Here is a 17,556-nt window from a genome sequence, read left to right as displayed (position 1 = left end):
GTGAAATGTGAACATGCTTTGCAACCCATTGTAATCCAGGGTCGGACTGGCCCACAGATGTACAGGGGAAACCCCCTGTGGACCCCACTGCCTTAGGCCCCTCTAGGAATCAGGCTACAAACTGTGCACTTGAATTTACATAATACATATGTTACATTATACTATAGATGAGCAGGTTCGGATCTAAGAGATCCAACTTCTCCCAAACGTTATGATCCGAGCCAGGAACCGAGTCCAGCTTGGGACTTTCCGCCAGACTCCAATCCCAGAACGAGGCAAAATGTCATCATCCTGCTGTCGGATTCTCGCAGGTTTTGGATTCCATATAAAGAGCCGCATGTTGCCGCCATTTTCACTCAGGACTTGGAAAGTGAGGGAGACAGACCTGTTTTCTCTGTGGGTGGTGGCGTCGGGTGGGGTCAGTGTGTGCTCTTTAGGGGTGCTGTCCTGTGTGCTGTTAAGGGTGCTGTCCTGGGGTGTCCTGTGCTGTTAGGGGTGCTGTACATGGGTGTTGATGTCCTGTGCTGTGCAGGGGCACTGTCCTGTATGCTGTAAAAAATACAGGGGTGTTGTATAAATAAAGGTACACTGGCCCTGTCTTGTATGCTGTAAAAATACAGAGTTGTTAAAATACAGGGATGCTAACCCTGTCCTGTATGCTGTAAAAATACATGGGTGCTGTGAAAATAATGGGGTGCTGTGTCCCTGTCTTGTATGCTGTAAAAATACAGGGGTGTTCTTAAAATAAAGGTACACGGGCCCTGTCCTGTCTGCTGCAAAAATACAGGGGTATTGTTAAAATAAAGGTACACTAGCCCTGTCCTGTATGCTGCAAAAATACAGGGGTGTTGTTGAAAAAAATGTACACTGGCCCTGTCCTGTATTCTGTAAAAAGACAGCGGTGTTGTTAAAATAAAAGTACATTGGACCTGTCCTGTATACTCTAAAAATACAGGGATGTTGTTAAAATAAAAGGGTGCTGTGTCCCTGTCTTGTATGTTGTAAAAATACAGGGGTGCTGTTAAAAGACAGGGGTGCTGGCCCTGTCCTGTATGCTGTAAAAATACAGGGGTGATGTAAAAATAAAGGTACACTGGCCCTGTCTTTTATGCTGTAAAAATACAGGTGTGTGGTTAAAATAAAGGTACACTGGCCCTGTCCTGTATGCTGTATGCTGTAAAAATACAGGGGTGCTGTGAAAATAAAGGTGTGCTGGCCCTGTCCTGTATGCTGTAAAAAATAAATACAGGGGTGTTTGGTAAAATAAAGGTACACTGGCCCTGTCCTGTATGCTGTAAAAATAGAGGGGTGCTGTGAAAATACAGTGGTGCTGTGTCCCTGTCTTGTATGCTGTAAAAATAATGGGGTGTTGTTAAAATAAAGGTACACTGGCCCTGTTCTATATGCTGTAAAAATACAGGGGTGTTGTTAAAATAAAGGTACACTGGCCCTGTTCTGTGTGCTTCAAAAATACAGGGTTGTTGTTAAAATAAAGATACACTGGCCCTGTTCTGTATGCTGTAAAAATACAGGGGAGTTGTGAAAGTACAGTGGTGCTGTGTCCCTGTCTTCTATGCTGTGAAAATACAGTGGTGCTGTAAAGATAATGGGGCACTGTTCTGTTTGCTGTAATCATAAAGAGGCACTGTCCTGTGAAATAGAAAACAAAAATTTTGAGAAAAAAATAGTGAAAGATCAGGAACCACTTCCAGTTCCTAGTACTAGTGCTGAAGCTGCTGATGCCACCAGTCATGACATTGACAATGCAATTCCATCAACGTCGTCTGCTAAGGCCGATGCCCAATGTCATAGAGGGCGTGTGAAATTCAAGAAGCAAAAATGAATAACCAAAAAAATAATAATAATTATCTGATGAGAAACGTAAAATTGGCAATATGCCATTAACGACACAAAGTGGCAAGGAAAGGCTAAGGCCTTGGCCTATGTTCATGACTGGTGGTTCAACTTCTCATGAAGATAGAAGCCCTTCTCCCTCTTGAAAAATTACAAAAATAAAGCTTGTTAAAGCACAGGAAAAAACAACTGTGCGTTCAGACTCAGAGATATCACAAATCCCCAAGAAGAGTCCAACTGTGTCCACTGTTGCGATGTTTAGGCCTGACCTTCCCAAGACTGTATGGGAAGAGGAGGCTCCTACCACCATTTGCACGCCCTCTGCAAGTGCTGGGAGGAGCACTACCAGTCCAGTTGCTGATATTGAGATTGAAGATGTCACTGTAGAAGTACACCAGGATGAGGAGGATATTGGTGTAGCTGGCGTTGAAGAGGAAGTTGATTATGAGAATTCTGATGGTGATGTGGTTTGTTTGAATAAGGCACCAGGGGAGACAATTGTTGTCCATGGGATGAAAAAGCCCATTATCATGCCTGGGCAAAATACCAAATAAGCCACATCTTCGGTGTGGAATTATTTCTTCACAAATCTGGACAACAGGTGTCAAGCCATGTGTTGCCTTTGTCAATCCATAATAAGTAGAGGAAAGGACGTTAACCACCTAGGAACATCCTCCCTTATACATCATCTGCAGCGCATTCATCATAAGTCATTGTCAAGTTCTGAAACTTTGGGTAAGAGTGTAAGCAGTCCACTAACACCTAAATCCCTTTTTCCTACTGTATCCAAGCTCCTGCAATCCACACCACCAACTCCCTCAATGTCAATTTCCTCCTCAGTCAGGAACGTAAGAAGTCCTGCAGGCCATGTCACTGGCAAGACTGACGAGTCCTCTCCTATCCGGGATTCCTCCAGATCGTCATCCCAGAGAGGAAGTCAGAAGACCACTTGTACTACTTTAACTAAGCAATTGATTGTCCAACAGTCCTTTGCGAGGAAGATGAAATATGACAGCAGTCACCCTGTTGCAAAGCGGATTACTGAGGCCATAACAACTATGCTGGTGTTAGATGTGCGTCCGGTATCTGCCATTAGTGCAGTGGGATTTAGACAGTTGATGGACATACCGTGTCCCTGATACCAAAACTCATCTAGATTCCACGTCACTAGGCAAGCGACTCCCGGACTGTACAGGGATATTAGGAAAAGTGACCTCAGTGTCCTCTAAAATGTGGTTTTACCCACTGTCCACTTAACCATGGTTATGTGGACAAGTGGAGTAGGGCAAACTAAGGACTACATGGCTGCGGCAGACTGGGTAGATGTTTTGCCTTCCGCAGCAACAACAGCAGCAGCACCAGCAGCAGCATCTCACTATGTATCATTGGTTTCCATAAGAGGCACTCCGCTGAGAACATCTTACAGAAACCGAGAGACATCATCGCACAATGGCTTACCCCACTTATACTCTCCTGGGGATTTGTGATATCTGACAACGTCACCAATATTGTGCAAGCATTACATCTGGGCAAATTCTAGCACGTCCCATGTTTTCACACACAATTAATTTGGTGGTGTAGAATTCTTTGAAAAATGACAGGGGCATGCAGGAGATGCTGTTGGTGGCCCGAAAATTTAGGGCCACTTTCGACATTCAGCGTGCCAAAGACTGGAGCGCCAGCAAACATTTTTGAACCTGCCCTGCCATCACCTAAAGCAAGAGGTTGTAACGATGCAGAATTCAACACTCTATATGCTTCAGAGGATGGAGGAGCAGCAAAAAGCCATTCAAGCCTATACATCCATCTATGACATAGGTAAAGGAGGGGGAATGCACCTGACTCAAGCGCAGTGAAAAATGGTTTTTCGTGTTGTGCAACGTTCTCCAACCCTTCGGACTTGCCACACGTGAAGTCAGTTCAGACACTGCCAGCTTGAGTCAGGTCATTTCCCTCATCAGGTTTTTGCAGAAGCAGCTGGAGAAATTGAAAGTTGAGCTAAGACAGAGCGATTCCGTTAAGTATGTGGGACTTGTGGATGGAGCCCTTCATTTGCTTTGCCAGGATTCATGGGTGCTCAATCTGTTGAAATCAGAGCACTACATTTTGTATACCAGGCTCGATCCTAGGTTTAAAGTTTTATGTTGTATCTCTCTTTCCTGCAGACACAAGTCTGCAAAGGTGCAAAGACCTGCTGGTGAGAAAATTGTCAGCTCAAGCAGAACGTGACATGTCAACAGCTCCTCCTTTATTTTCTCCCGCAACTGGGGATGCAAAGAAAATAATAAAATTTCCTAGCCGACCCGCTGGCGGTGATGCAGGGCAGTCAGGAGCAAGTGTTGACATCTGGTCCGGACTAAAGGAGCTGCCAACAATTACTGGCATGTCTACTGTCACTGCATATGATGCTGTCACCATTGAAAAAATGGTGGAGGATTATATGGGTGACAGCATCCAAGTAGGCATGTCAGACAGTCCGTATGTATACTGTCAGGAAAAAGAGGGAATTCTGAGGCCCTTGCACAAACTGTCTTTATTTGACCTAAGTTTCCCCCCTCTAGTGTGTACTCTGAAAGAGTGTTTAGTGAAGCCGGTAACCTTGTCAGTGATCGCCGTAGGAGGTTATTTCCAGAAAATGTGGAGAAGATGATGTTCATCAAAATGAATTATAAATTCCTCCAGGAAGACCTTTACCAGCAATTGCCTCCAGAAAGTACACAGGGACCTGTGATGGTGGATTCCAGTGGGGACGAATTAATACTCTATGAGGAAGAGGATGTAACACTGAAAGGGGTGAGGAATCGGAGGATGTGGATGAGGACGACATCTTGCCTCTGTAGAGCCAATTTATGCAAGGAGAGATTAATTGCTTCTTTTTTGGTCGGGGCCCAAACAAACCAATCATTTCAGCCACATTTGTGTGGCAGAAATTGTCTTTGAAATGATTGGTTTGTTAAAGTGTGCATATCCTGTTTATACAACATTAGGGTGGGTGGAAGGGCCCAAGGACAATTCCATCTTGCACCACTTTATTTTTTCTTTACATTATGGGCTCTTTGGGGCCTAGTTTTTAAAACTGCCATCTTGTCTGCCACTGCAGTGCCACTCCTAGATGGGCCACATGTTTGTGCCGCCCACTTGTGTCGCTTAGTTTAGTCATCTAGCCACCTTGGTGCAACCTTTCAGCCTAAAAACAATATTGTGAGGTGTGAGGTGTTCAGAATAGACTAGAAATGAGTGGAAATTAATGTTATTGAGGTTAATAATACTGTAGGAACAAAAAAAAAAAAAAATTCTGTGATTTTAGCTGTTTTTATGTTTTGTTTAAAAAAAAAAAATCTAGATCCATAACCAAAACCAAAACCCTAAAGGGTGGTTTTGGCAAAACCAATCCAGATCCAAAACACGAACGGAGATTCAGATCCAAAACCAAAACACAAAACACAAAAAGTGTCCGGTGCACATCTCTAGTTTTTATGAGTGGTAGAGGCATTTAAAGAGGTAGGGGATCTTCCTCCATTGTGCATCTGCCCTCCACCTGTTTGCAAGGGCACCATCTTTTGGTGATATATTTGGAATGATGCGCATACAGTATGCAGAAGAGAGCAAAGACTCTGGCAAGTATCAGTGGAAAGATAGCTCCACCAGATGAGTATAGGGAAGGGACACACCACACACCCTGCACCCGTAATAGATATGCCACTGGTGAGGAGTAGCCCCAATAATATACAGAACTATGGGAAAATTAATCAAGGAGCCTTTGTTCTATATATAAATGTCAACTTGTAAGGGTAGCCTATTCCTACACATACCAGGATAAAGGTGTCACAGGTGTAGCTCATATTACAATGTGACTATACTGGACAATGCTGTAAATACTGTACATACAAATGGTTGAAACAACATGAGCATAAAGTGAACATGCCATTTTGTAGACTGTCAGTGCCGGATTAAAGCCTATGGAGGCCCCTAGGCAGTGCAAAAATCCCAGGGCCCTCCTCCCAAATTACAATATCTCCTAATAAATTTTTAACGTTTTTACCAACCAACAGTCTACAATATGGAATGTGAATATGAGGTCTATTGTTTATATACTTTAAGTTTTTAATGGGTACATTACATTAATACAGTATTTTCTCTATAGAGTCTTTAATGGAAAGTTTTAATTTCTTTGAGTTGATTAATTTATTCTATCTTTTGGAAACAATTTAAGAAATCTTGATTGCAATTTTCTTTCAAGATCAAATCAATATTATTTTGATCCATTGTCATGGGGCCTCTAAAAGGCGTGAGGCCCATAGGGCGGTGCCTACTCTGCCTATTTGGTGATCCGGCACTGTTTTAAGACTGTGCCGGATAAATGACAGCCAGACTCTAGTTGTTTGCTTTGGCCAATTTCTCCACATTATTTCTCTCTAAGGTTTGATACACCTCCCCTTGAAACTGAATGTTGCATACGCAAGTATAGTATTACCACACCCAGAACTGCAAGGATGTATTAGTAGTTCCTGTGTCCTAATAGGCTAATGGTGTGCAATTTGAGCCATCTAACCTGACAGATTTGCCTCATCTGTTTGGCAAGTGTCAGTAGATTTTCCAGCAGCCAAAATGTATCCTGTCTTTGAATTGTTCATGTGCCATATATCTGAATGGTTATATGTAGAGATGAGCGGGTTCGGTTTCTCGGGATCTGAACCCCCCCGAACTTCACCCATTTTACACGGTTCCGAGACAGCCTCGGATCTTCCCGCTTTGCTCGGTTAACCCAAGCGCGCCCGAACGTCATCATCCCGCTGTCGGATTCTCGCGAGATTCGTATTATATATAAGGAGCCGCGCATCGCCGCCATTTTCACTCGTGCTTTGGAGATGATAGCGAGAGGACATGGCTGCATTCTCTCAGTTTCTGTTTTCAGTGTGCTGCAAATATCTGTGCTCAGTGTGCTGCAAATATCTGTGCTCAGTGTGCAGAAAATATCTACGTTCTCTGCCTGAAAAACGCTCCATATCTGTGCTGCATTGTAGTATATAGGAGGAGGACAGTGCAGAATTTTGCTGACCACCAGTATATATATAGCAGTACGGTACAGTAGTCCATTGCTCTACCTCTGTGTCGTCAAGTATACTATCCATCCATACCTGTGCTGCATTTTAGTTGTGCGCAGTATATAGTAGGAGGACAGTGCCGAATTTTGCTGACCACCAGTATATATATAGCAGTACGGTACAGTAGTCCATTGCTCTACCTCTGTGTCGTTAAGTATACTATCCATCCATACCTGTGCTGCATTTTAGTTATGTGCAGTATATAGTAGGACAGTGCAGAATTTTGCTGACCACCAGTATATAAATAGCAGTATGGTACAGTAGTCCACTGCTCAACCTATGTGTCGTCAAGTATACTATCCATCCATACCTGTGCTGCATTTTAGTTGTGCACAGTATATAGTAGGAGGACAGTGCAGAATTTTGCTGACCACCAGTATATATATAGCAGTACGGTACAGTAGTCCACTGCTCTACCTCTGTGTCGTCAAGTATACTATCCATCCATACCTGTGCTGCATTTTAGTCTTGCACAGTATATAGTAGGACGACAGTGCAGAATTTTGCTGACCACCAGTATATATATATATATATATAGTAGAGATGAGCGCCTGAAATTTTTCGGGTTTTGTGTTTTGGTTTTGGGTTCGGTTCCGCGGCCGTGTTTTGGGTTCGAACGCGTTTTGGCAAAACCTCACCGAATTATTTTTGTCGGATTCGGGTGTGTTTTGGATTCGGGTGTTTTTTTCCAAAAACACTAAAAAACAGCTTAAATCATAGAATTTGGGGGTCATTTTGATCCCAAAGTATTATTAACCTCAAAAACCATAATTTACACTCATTTTCAGTCTATTCTGAATACCTCACACCTCACAATATTATTTTTAGTCCTAAAATTTGCACCGAGGTCGCTGTGTGAGTAAGATAAGCGACCCTAGTGGCCGACACAAACACCGGGCCCATCTAGGAGTGGCACTGCAGTGTCACGCAGGATGTCCCTTCCAAAAAACCCTCCCCAAACAGCACATGACGCAAAGAAAAAAAGAGGCGCAATGAGGTAGCTGTGTGAGTAAGATTAGCGACCCTAGTGGCCGACACAAACACCGGGCCCATCTAGGAGTGGCACTGCAGTGTCACGCAGGATGTCCCTTCCAAAAAACCCTCCCCAATCAGCACATGATGCAAAGAAAAAGAAAAGAAAAAAGAGGTGCAAGATGGAATTGTCCTTGGGCCCTCCCACCCACCCTTATGTTGTATAAACAAAACAGGACATGCACACTTTAACCAACCCATCATTTCAGTGACAGGGTCTGCCACACGACTGTGACTGATATGACGGGTTGGTTTGGACCCCCCCCAAAAAAGAAGCAATTAATCTCTCCTTGCACAAACTGGCTCTACAGAGGCAAGATGTCCACCTCATCTTCACCCTCCGATATATCACCGTGTACATCCCCCTCCTCACAGATTATCAATTCGTCCCCACTGGAATCCACCATCTCAGCTCCCTGTGTACTTTGTGGAGGCAATTGCTGCTGGTCAATGTCTCCGCGGAGGAATTGATTATAATTCATTTTAATGAACATCATCTTCTCCACATTTTCTGGATGTAACCTCGTACGCCGATTGCTGACAAGGTGAGCGGCGGCACTAAACACTCTTTCGGAGTACACACTTGTGGGAGGGCAACTTAGGTAGAATAAAGCCAGTTTGTGCAAGGGCCTCCAAATTGCCTCTTTTTCCTGCCAGTATAAGTACGGACTGTGTGACGTGCCTACTTGGATGCGGTCACTCATATAATCCTCCACCATTCTATCAATGTTGAGAGAATCATATGCAGTGACAGTAGACGACATGTCCGTAATCGTTGTCAGGTCCTTCAGTCCGGACCAGATGTCAGCATCAGCAGTCGCTCCAGACTGCCCTGCATCACCGCCAGCGGGTGGGCTCGGAATTCTGAGCCTTTTCCTCGCACCCCCAGTTGCGGGAGAATGTGAAGGAGGAGATGTTGACAGGTCGCGTTCCGCTTGACTTGACAATTTTGTCACCAGCAGGTCTTTCAACCCCAGCAGACCTGTGTCTGCCGGAAAGAGAGATCCAAGGTAGGCTTTAAATCTAGGATCGAGCACGGTGGCCAAAATGTAGTGCTCTGATTTCAACAGATTGACCACCCGTGAATCCTTGTTAAGCGAATTAAGGGCTGCATCCACAAGTCCCACATGCCTAGCGGAATCGCTCCGTGTTAGCTCCTTCTTCAATGCCTCCAGCTTCTTCTGCAAAAGCCTGATGAGGGGAATGACCTGACTCAGGCTGGCAGTGTCTGAACTGACTTCACGTGTGGCAAGTTCAAAGGGCATCAGAACCTTGCACAACGTTGAAATCATTCTCCACTGCACTTGAGACAGGTGCATTCCATCTCCTATATCGTGCTCAATTGTATAGGCTTGAATGGCCTTTTGCTGCTCCTCCAACCTCTGAAGCATATAGAGGGTTGAATTCCACCTCGTTACCACTTCTTGCTTCAGATGATGGCAGGGCAGGTTCAGTAGTTTTTGGTGGTGCTCCAGTCTTCTGTACGTGGTGCCTTTTCCCCCGAAAGTGTCCCGCAATTTTTCTGGCCACCGACAGCATCTCTTGCACGCCCCTGTCGTTTTTTAAAAAATTCTGCACCACCAAATTCAAGGTATGTGCAAAACATGGGACGTGCTGGAATTTGCCCATATTTAATGCACACACAATATTGCTGGCGTTGTCCGATGCCACAAATCCACAGGAGAGTCCAATTGGGGTAAGCCATTCCGCGATGATCTTCCTCAGTTGCCGTAAGAGGTTTTCAGCTGTGTGCGTATTCTGGAAAGCGGTGATACAAAGCGTAGCCTGCCTAGGAAAGAGTTGGCGTTTGCGAGATGCTGCTACTGGTGCCACCGCTGCTGTTCTTGCGGCGGGAGTCCATACATCTACCCAGTGGGCTGTCACAGTCATATAGTCCTGACCCTGCCCTGCTCCACTTGTCCACATGTCCGTGGTTAAGTGGACATTGGGTACAGCTGCATTTTTTAGGACACTGGTGACTCTTTTTCTGAGGTCTGTGTACATTTTCGGTATCGCCTGCCTAGAGAAATGGAACCTAGATGGTATTTGGTACCGGGGACACAGTACCTCCAACAAGTCTCTAGTTGGCTCTGCAGTAATGATGGATACCGGAACCACGTTTCTCACCACCCAGGATGCCAAGGCCTCAGTTATCCGCTTTGCAGTAGGATGACTGCTGTGATATTTCATCTTCCTCGCAAAGGACTGTTGAACAGTCAATTGCTTACTGGAAGTAGTACAAGTGGGCTTACGACTTCCCCTCTGGGATGACCATCGACTCCCAGCGGCAACAACAGCAGCGCCAGCAGCAGTAGGCGTTACACGCAAGGATGCATCGGAGGAATCCCAGGCAGGAGAGGACTCGTCAGACTTGCCAGTGACATGGCCTGCAGGACTATTGGCATTCCTGGGGAAGGAGGAAATTGACACTGAGGGAGTTGGTGGGGTGGTTTGCGTGAGCTTGGTTACAAGAGGAAGGGATTTACTGGTCAGTGGACTGCTTCCGCTGTCACCCAAAGTTTTTGAACTTGTCACTGACTTATTATGAATGCGCTGCAGGTGACGTATAAGGGAGGATGTTCCGAGGTGGTTAACGTCCTTACCCCTACTTATTACAGCTTGACAAAGGGAACACATGGCTTGACACCTGTTGTCCGCATTTCTGGTGAAATACCTCCACACCGAAGAGCTGATTTTTTTGGTATTTTCACCTGGCATGTCAACGGCCATATTCCTCCCACGGACAACAGGTGTCTCCCCGGGTGCCTGACTTAAACAAACCACCTCACCATCAGAATCCTTCTGGTCAATTTCCTCCCCAGCGCCAGCAACACCCATATCCTCCTCATCCTGGTGTACTTCAACACTGACATCTTCAATCTGACTATCAGGAACTGGACTGCGGGTGCTCCTTCCAGCACTTGCAGGGGGCATGCAAATAGTGGAAGGCGCATGCTCTTCACGTCCAGTGTTGGGAAGGTCAGGCATCGCAACCGACACAATTGGACTCTCCTTGTGGATTTGGGATTTCAAAGAACGCACAGTTCTTTGCGGTGCTTTTGCCAGCTTGAGTCTTTTCAGTTTTCTAGCGAGAGGCTGAGTGCTTCCATCCTCATGTGAAGCTGAACCACTAGCCATGAACATAGGCCAGGGCCTCAGCCGTTCCTTGCCACTCCGTGTGGTAAATGGCATATTGGCAAGTTTACGCTTCTCCTCCGACAATTTTATTTTAGGTTTTGGAGTCCTTTTTTTTCTGATATTTGGTGTTTTGGATTTGACATGCTCTGTACTATGACATTGGGCATCGGCCTTGGCAGACGACGTTGCTGGCATTTCATCGTCTCGGCCATGACTAGTGGCAGCAGCTTCAGCACGAGGTGGAAGTGGATCTTGATCTTTCCCTAATTTTGGAACCTCAACTTTTTTGTTCTCCATATTTTATAGGCAGAACTAAAAGGCACCTCAGGTAAACAACGGAGATGGATGGATTGGATACTAGTATACAATTATGGACGGACTGCCACGGTTAGGTGGTATAAAAAAACCACGGTTAGGTGGTATATATTGTAATACAATTATGGATGGACGGACTGCCTGCCGAGTGCCGACACAGAGGTAGCCACAGCCGTGAACTACCGCACTGTACACTGGTTGATAAAGAGATAGTAGTATACTCGTAACAACTAGTATGACTGACTATGACGGTATAAAGAATGAAAAAAAAACCACGGTTAGGTGGTATATATTGTAATACAATTATGGATGGACGGACTGCCTGCCGAGTTCCGACACAGAGGTAGCCACAGCCGTGAACTACCGCACTGTACACTGGTTGATAAAGAGATAGTAGTATACTCGTAACAACTAGTATGACTGACTATGACGGTATAAAGAATGAAAAAAAAACCACGGTTAGGTGGTATATATTATAATACAATTATGGATGGACGGACTGCCTGCCGACTGCCGACACAGAGGTAGCCACAGCCGTGAACTACCGCACTGTACACTGGTTGATAAAGAGATAGTAGTATACTCGTAACAACTAGTATGACACTATGACGGTATAAAGAATGAAAAAAAAACCACGGTTAGGTGGTATATATTATAATAATACAATTATGGATGGACGGACTGCCTGCCGAGTTCCGACACAGAGGTAGCCACAGCCGTGAACTACCGCACTGTACACTGGTTGATAAAGAGATAGTAGTATACTCGTAACAACTAGTATGACTGACTATGACGGTATAAAGAATGAAAAAAAAACCACGGTTAGGTGGTATATATTGTAATACAATTATGGATGGACGGACTGCCTGCCGAGTTCCGACACAGAGGTAGCCACAGCCGTGAACTACCGCACTGTACACTGGTTGATAAAGAGATAGTAGTATACTCGTAACAACTAGTATGACTGACTATGACGGTATAAAGAATGAAAAAAAAACCACGGTTAGGTGGTATATATTGTAATACAATTATGGATGGACGGACTGCCTGCCGAGTTCCGACACAGAGGTAGCCACAGCCGTGAACTACCGCACTGTACACTGGTTGATAAAGAGATAGTAGTATACTCGTAACAACTAGTATGACTGACTATGACGGTATAAAGAATGAAAAAAAAACTAGAGATGAGCGCCTGAAATTTTTCGGGTTTTGTGTTTTGGTTTTGGGTTCGGTTCCGCGGCCGTGTTTTGGGTTCGAACGCGTTTTGGCAAAACCTCACCGAATTATTTTTGTCGGATTCGGGTGTGTTTTGGATTCGGGTGTTTTTTTCAAAAAACCCTAAAAAACAGCTTAAATCATAGAATTTGGGGGTAATTTTGATCCCAAAGTATTATTAACCTCAAAAAACATAATTTACACTCATTTTCAGCCTATTCTGAACACATCACACCTCACAATATTATTTTTAGTCCTAAAATTTGCACCGAGGTCGCTGTGTGAGTAAGATAAGCGACCCTAGTGGCCGACACAAACACCGGGCCCATCTAGGAGTGGCACTGCAGTGTCACGCAGGATGTCCCTTCCAAAAAACCCTCCCCAAACAGCACATGACGCAAAGAAAAAAAGAGGCGCAATGAGGTAGCTGTGTGAGTAAGATTAGCGACCCTAGTGGCCGACACAAACACCGGGCCCATCTAGGAGTGGCACTGCAGTGTCACGCAGGATGTCCCTTCCAAAAAACCCTCCCCAAACAGCACATGACGCAAAGAAAAAAAGAGGCGCAATGAGGTAGCTGACTGTGTGAGAAAGATAAGCGACCCTAGTGGCCGACACAAACACCGGGCCCATCTAGGAGTGGCACTGCAGTGTCACGCAGGATGGCCCTTCCAAAAAACCCTCCCCAAACAGCACATGACGCAAAGAAAAAAAGAGGCGCAATGAGGTAGCTGACTGTGTGAGTAAGATTAGCGACCCTAGTGGCCGACACAAACACCGGGCACATCTAGGAGTGGCACTGCAGTGTCACGCAGGATGTCCCTTCCAAAAAACCCTCCCCAAACAGCACATGACGCAAAGAAAAAAAGAGGCGCAATGAGGTAGCTGTGTGAGTAAGATTAGCGACCCTAGTGGCCGACACAAACACCGGGCCCATCTAGGAGTGGCACTGCAGTGTCACGCAGGATGTCCCTTCCAAAAAACCCTCCCCAATCAGCACATGATGCAAAGAAAAAGAAAAGAAAAAAGAGGTGCAAGATGGAATTATCCTTGGGCCCTCCCACCCACCCTTATGTTGTATAAACAAAACAGGACATGCACACTTTAACCAACCCATCATTTCAGTGACAGGGTCTGCCACACGACTGTGACTGATATGACGGGTTGGTTTGGACCCCCCCCAAAAAAGAAGCAATTAATCTCTCCTTGCACAAACTGGCTCTACAGAGGCAAGATGTCCACCTCATCTTCACCCTCCGATATATCACCGTGTACATCCCCCTCCTCACAGATTATCAATTCGTCCCCACTGGAATCCACCATCTCAGCTCCCTGTGTACTTTGTGGAGGCAATTGCTGCTGGTCAATGTCTCCGCGGAGGAATTGATTATAATTCATTTTAATGAACATCATCTTCTCCACATTTTCTGGATGTAACCTCGTACGCCGATTGCTGACAAGGTGAGCGGCGGCACTAAACACTCTTTCGGAGTACACACTTGTGGGAGGGCAACTTAGGTAGAATAAAGCCAGTTTGTGCAAGGGCCTCCAAATTGCCTCTTTTTCCTGCCAGTATAAGTACGGACTGTGTGACGTGCCTACTTGGATGCGGTCACTCATATAATCCTCCACCATTCTATCAATGTTGAGAGAATCATATGCAGTGACAGTAGACGACATGTCCGTAATCGTTGTCAGGTCCTTCAGTCCGGACCAGATGTCAGCATCAGCAGTCGCTCCAGACTGCCCTGCATCACCGCCAGCGGGTGGGCTCGGAATTCTGAGCCTTTTCCTCGCACCCCCAGTTGCGGGAGAATGTGAAGGAGGAGATGTTGACAGGTCGCGTTCCGCTTGACTTGACAATTTTGTCACCAGCAGGTCTTTCAACCCCAGCAGACCTGTGTCTGCCGGAAAGAGAGATCCAAGGTAGGCTTTAAATCTAGGATCGAGCACGGTGGCCAAAATGTAGTGCTCTGATTTCAACAGATTGACCACCCGTGAATCCTTGTTAAGCGAATTAAGGGCTGCATCCACAAGTCCCACATGCCTAGCGGAATCGCTCCGTGTTAGCTCCTTCTTCAATGCCTCCAGCTTCTTCTGCAAAAGCCTGATGAGGGGAATGACCTGACTCAGGCTGGCAGTGTCTGAACTGACTTCACGTGTGGCAAGTTCAAAGGGCATCAGAACCTTGCACAACGTTGAAATCATTCTCCACTGCACTTGAGACAGGTGCATTCCACCTCCTATATCGTGCTCAATTGTATAGGCTTGAATGGCCTTTTGCTGCTCCTCCAACCTCTGAAGCATATAGAGGGTTGAATTCCACCTCGTTACCACTTCTTGCTTCAGATGATGGCAGGGCAGGTTCAGTAGTTTTTGGTGGTGCTCCAGTTTTCTGTACGTGGTGCCTGTACGCCGAAAGTGTCCCGCAATTCTTCTGGCCACCGACAGCATCTCTTGCACGCCCCTGTCGTTTTTTAAAAAATTCTGCACCACCAAATTCAAGGTATGTGCAAAACATGGGACGTGCTGGAATTGGCCCAGATTTAATGCACACACAATATTGCTGGCGTTGTCCGATGCCACAAATCCACAGGAGAGTCCAATTGGGGTAAGCCATTCCGCGATGATCTTCCTCAGTTGCCGTAAGAGGTTTTCAGCTGTGTGCGTATTCTGGAAAGCGGTGATACAAAGCGTAGCCTGCCTAGGAAAGAGTTGGCGTTTGCGAGATGCTGCTACTGGTGCCGCCGCTGCTGTTCTTGCGGCGGGAGTCCATACATCTACCCAGTGGGCTGTCACAGTCATATAGTCCTGACCCTGCCCTGCTCCACTTGTCCACATGTCCGTGGTTAAGTGGACATTGGGTACAGCTGCATTTTTTAGGACACTGGTGACTCTTTTTCTTAAGTCTGTGTACATTTTCGGTATCGCCTGCCTAGAGAAATGGAACCTAGATGGTATTTGGTACCGGGGACACAGTACCTCCAACAAGTCTCTAGTTGGCTCTGCAGTAATGATGGATACCGGAACCACGTTTCTCACCACCCAGGATGCCAAGGCCTCAGTTATCCGCTTTGCAGTAGGATGACTGCTGTGATATTTCATCTTCCTCGCAAAGGACTGTTGAACAGTCAATTGCTTACTGGAAGTAGTACAAGTGGGCTTACGACTTCCCCTCTGGGATGACCATCGACTCCCAGCGGCAACAACAGCAGCGCCAGCAGCAGTAGGCGTTACACGCAAGGATGCATCGGAGGAATCCCAGGCAGGAGAGGACTCGTCAGACTTGCCAGTGACATGGCCTGCAGGACTATTGGCATTCCTGGGGAAGGAGGAAATTGACACTGAGGGAGTTGGTGGGGTGGTTTGCGTGAGCTTGGTTACAAGAGGAAGGGATTTACTGGTCAGTGGACTGCTTCCGCTGTCACCCAAAGTTTTTGAACTTGTCACTGACTTATTATGAATGCGCTGCAGGTGACGTATAAGGGAGGATGTTCCGAGGTGGTTAACGTCCTTACCCCTACTTATTACAGCTTGACAAAGGGAACACACGGCTTGACACCTGTTGTCCGCATTTCTGGTGAAATACCTCCACACCGAAGAGCTGATTTTTTTGGTATTTTCACCTGGCATGTCAACGGCCATATTCCTCCCACGGACAACAGGTGTCTCCCCGGGTGCCTGACTTAAACAAACCACCTCACCATCAGAATCCTCCTAGTCAATTTCCTCCCCAGCGCCAGCAACACCCATATCCTCCTCATCCTGGTGTACTTCAACACTGACATCTTCAATCTGACTATCAGGAACTGGACTGCGGGTGCTCCTTCCAGCACTTGCAGGGGGCGTGCAAATGGTGGAAGGCGCATGCTCTTCACCTCCAGTGTTGGGAAGGTCAGGCATCGCAACCGACACAATTGGACTCTCCTTGTGGATTTGGGATTTCGAAGAACGCACAGTTCTTTGCGGTGCTTTTGCCAGCTTGAGTCTTTTCATTTTTCTAGCGAGAGGCTGAGTGCTTCCATCCTCATGTGAAGCTGAACCACTAGCCATGAACATAGGCCAGGGCCTCAGCCGTTCCTTGCCACTCCGTGTGGTAAATGGCATATTGGCAAGTTTACGCTTCTCCTCCGACAATTTTATTTTAGGTTTTGGAGTCCTTTTTTTTCTGATATTTGGTGTTTTGGATTTGACATGCTCTGTACTATGACATTGGGCATCGGCCTTGGCAGACGACGTTGCTGGCATTTCATCGTCTCGGCCATGACTAGTGGCAGCAGCTTCAGCACGAGGTGGAAGTGGATCTTGATCTTTCCCTAATTTTGGAACCTCAACTTTTTTGTTCTCCATATTTTATAGGCAGAACTAAAAGGCACCTCAGGTAAACAATGGAGATGGATGGATTGGATACTAGTATTGGATACCTGCCGACTGCCGACACAGAGGTAGCCACAGCCGTGAACTACCGCACTGTACACTGGTTGATAAAGAGATAGTAGTATACTCGTAACAACTAGTATGACACTATGACGACGGTATAAAGAATGAAAAAAAAACCACGGTTAGGTGGTATATATTATAATAATAATACAATTATGGATGGACGGACTGCCTGCCGACTGCCGACACAGAGGTAGCCACAGCCGTGAACTACCGCACTGTACACTGGTTGATAAAGAGATAGTAGTATACTCGTAACAACTAGTATGACACTATGACGACGGTATAAAGAATGAAAAAAAAACCACGGTTAGGTGGTATATATTATAATAATAATACAATTATGGATGGACGGACTGCCTGCCGACTGCCGACACAGAGGTAGCCACAGCCGTGAACTACCGCACTGTACACTGGTTGATAAAGAGATAGTAGTATACTCGTAACAACTAGTATG

Source organism: Pseudophryne corroboree, chromosome 5 (assembly GCF_028390025.1).
Source record: "Pseudophryne corroboree isolate aPseCor3 chromosome 5, aPseCor3.hap2, whole genome shotgun sequence".
In the NCBI taxonomy this organism is placed as follows: domain Eukaryota; kingdom Metazoa; phylum Chordata; class Amphibia; order Anura; family Myobatrachidae; genus Pseudophryne; species Pseudophryne corroboree.
Note: the sequence above shows the minus strand (reverse complement) of the source record.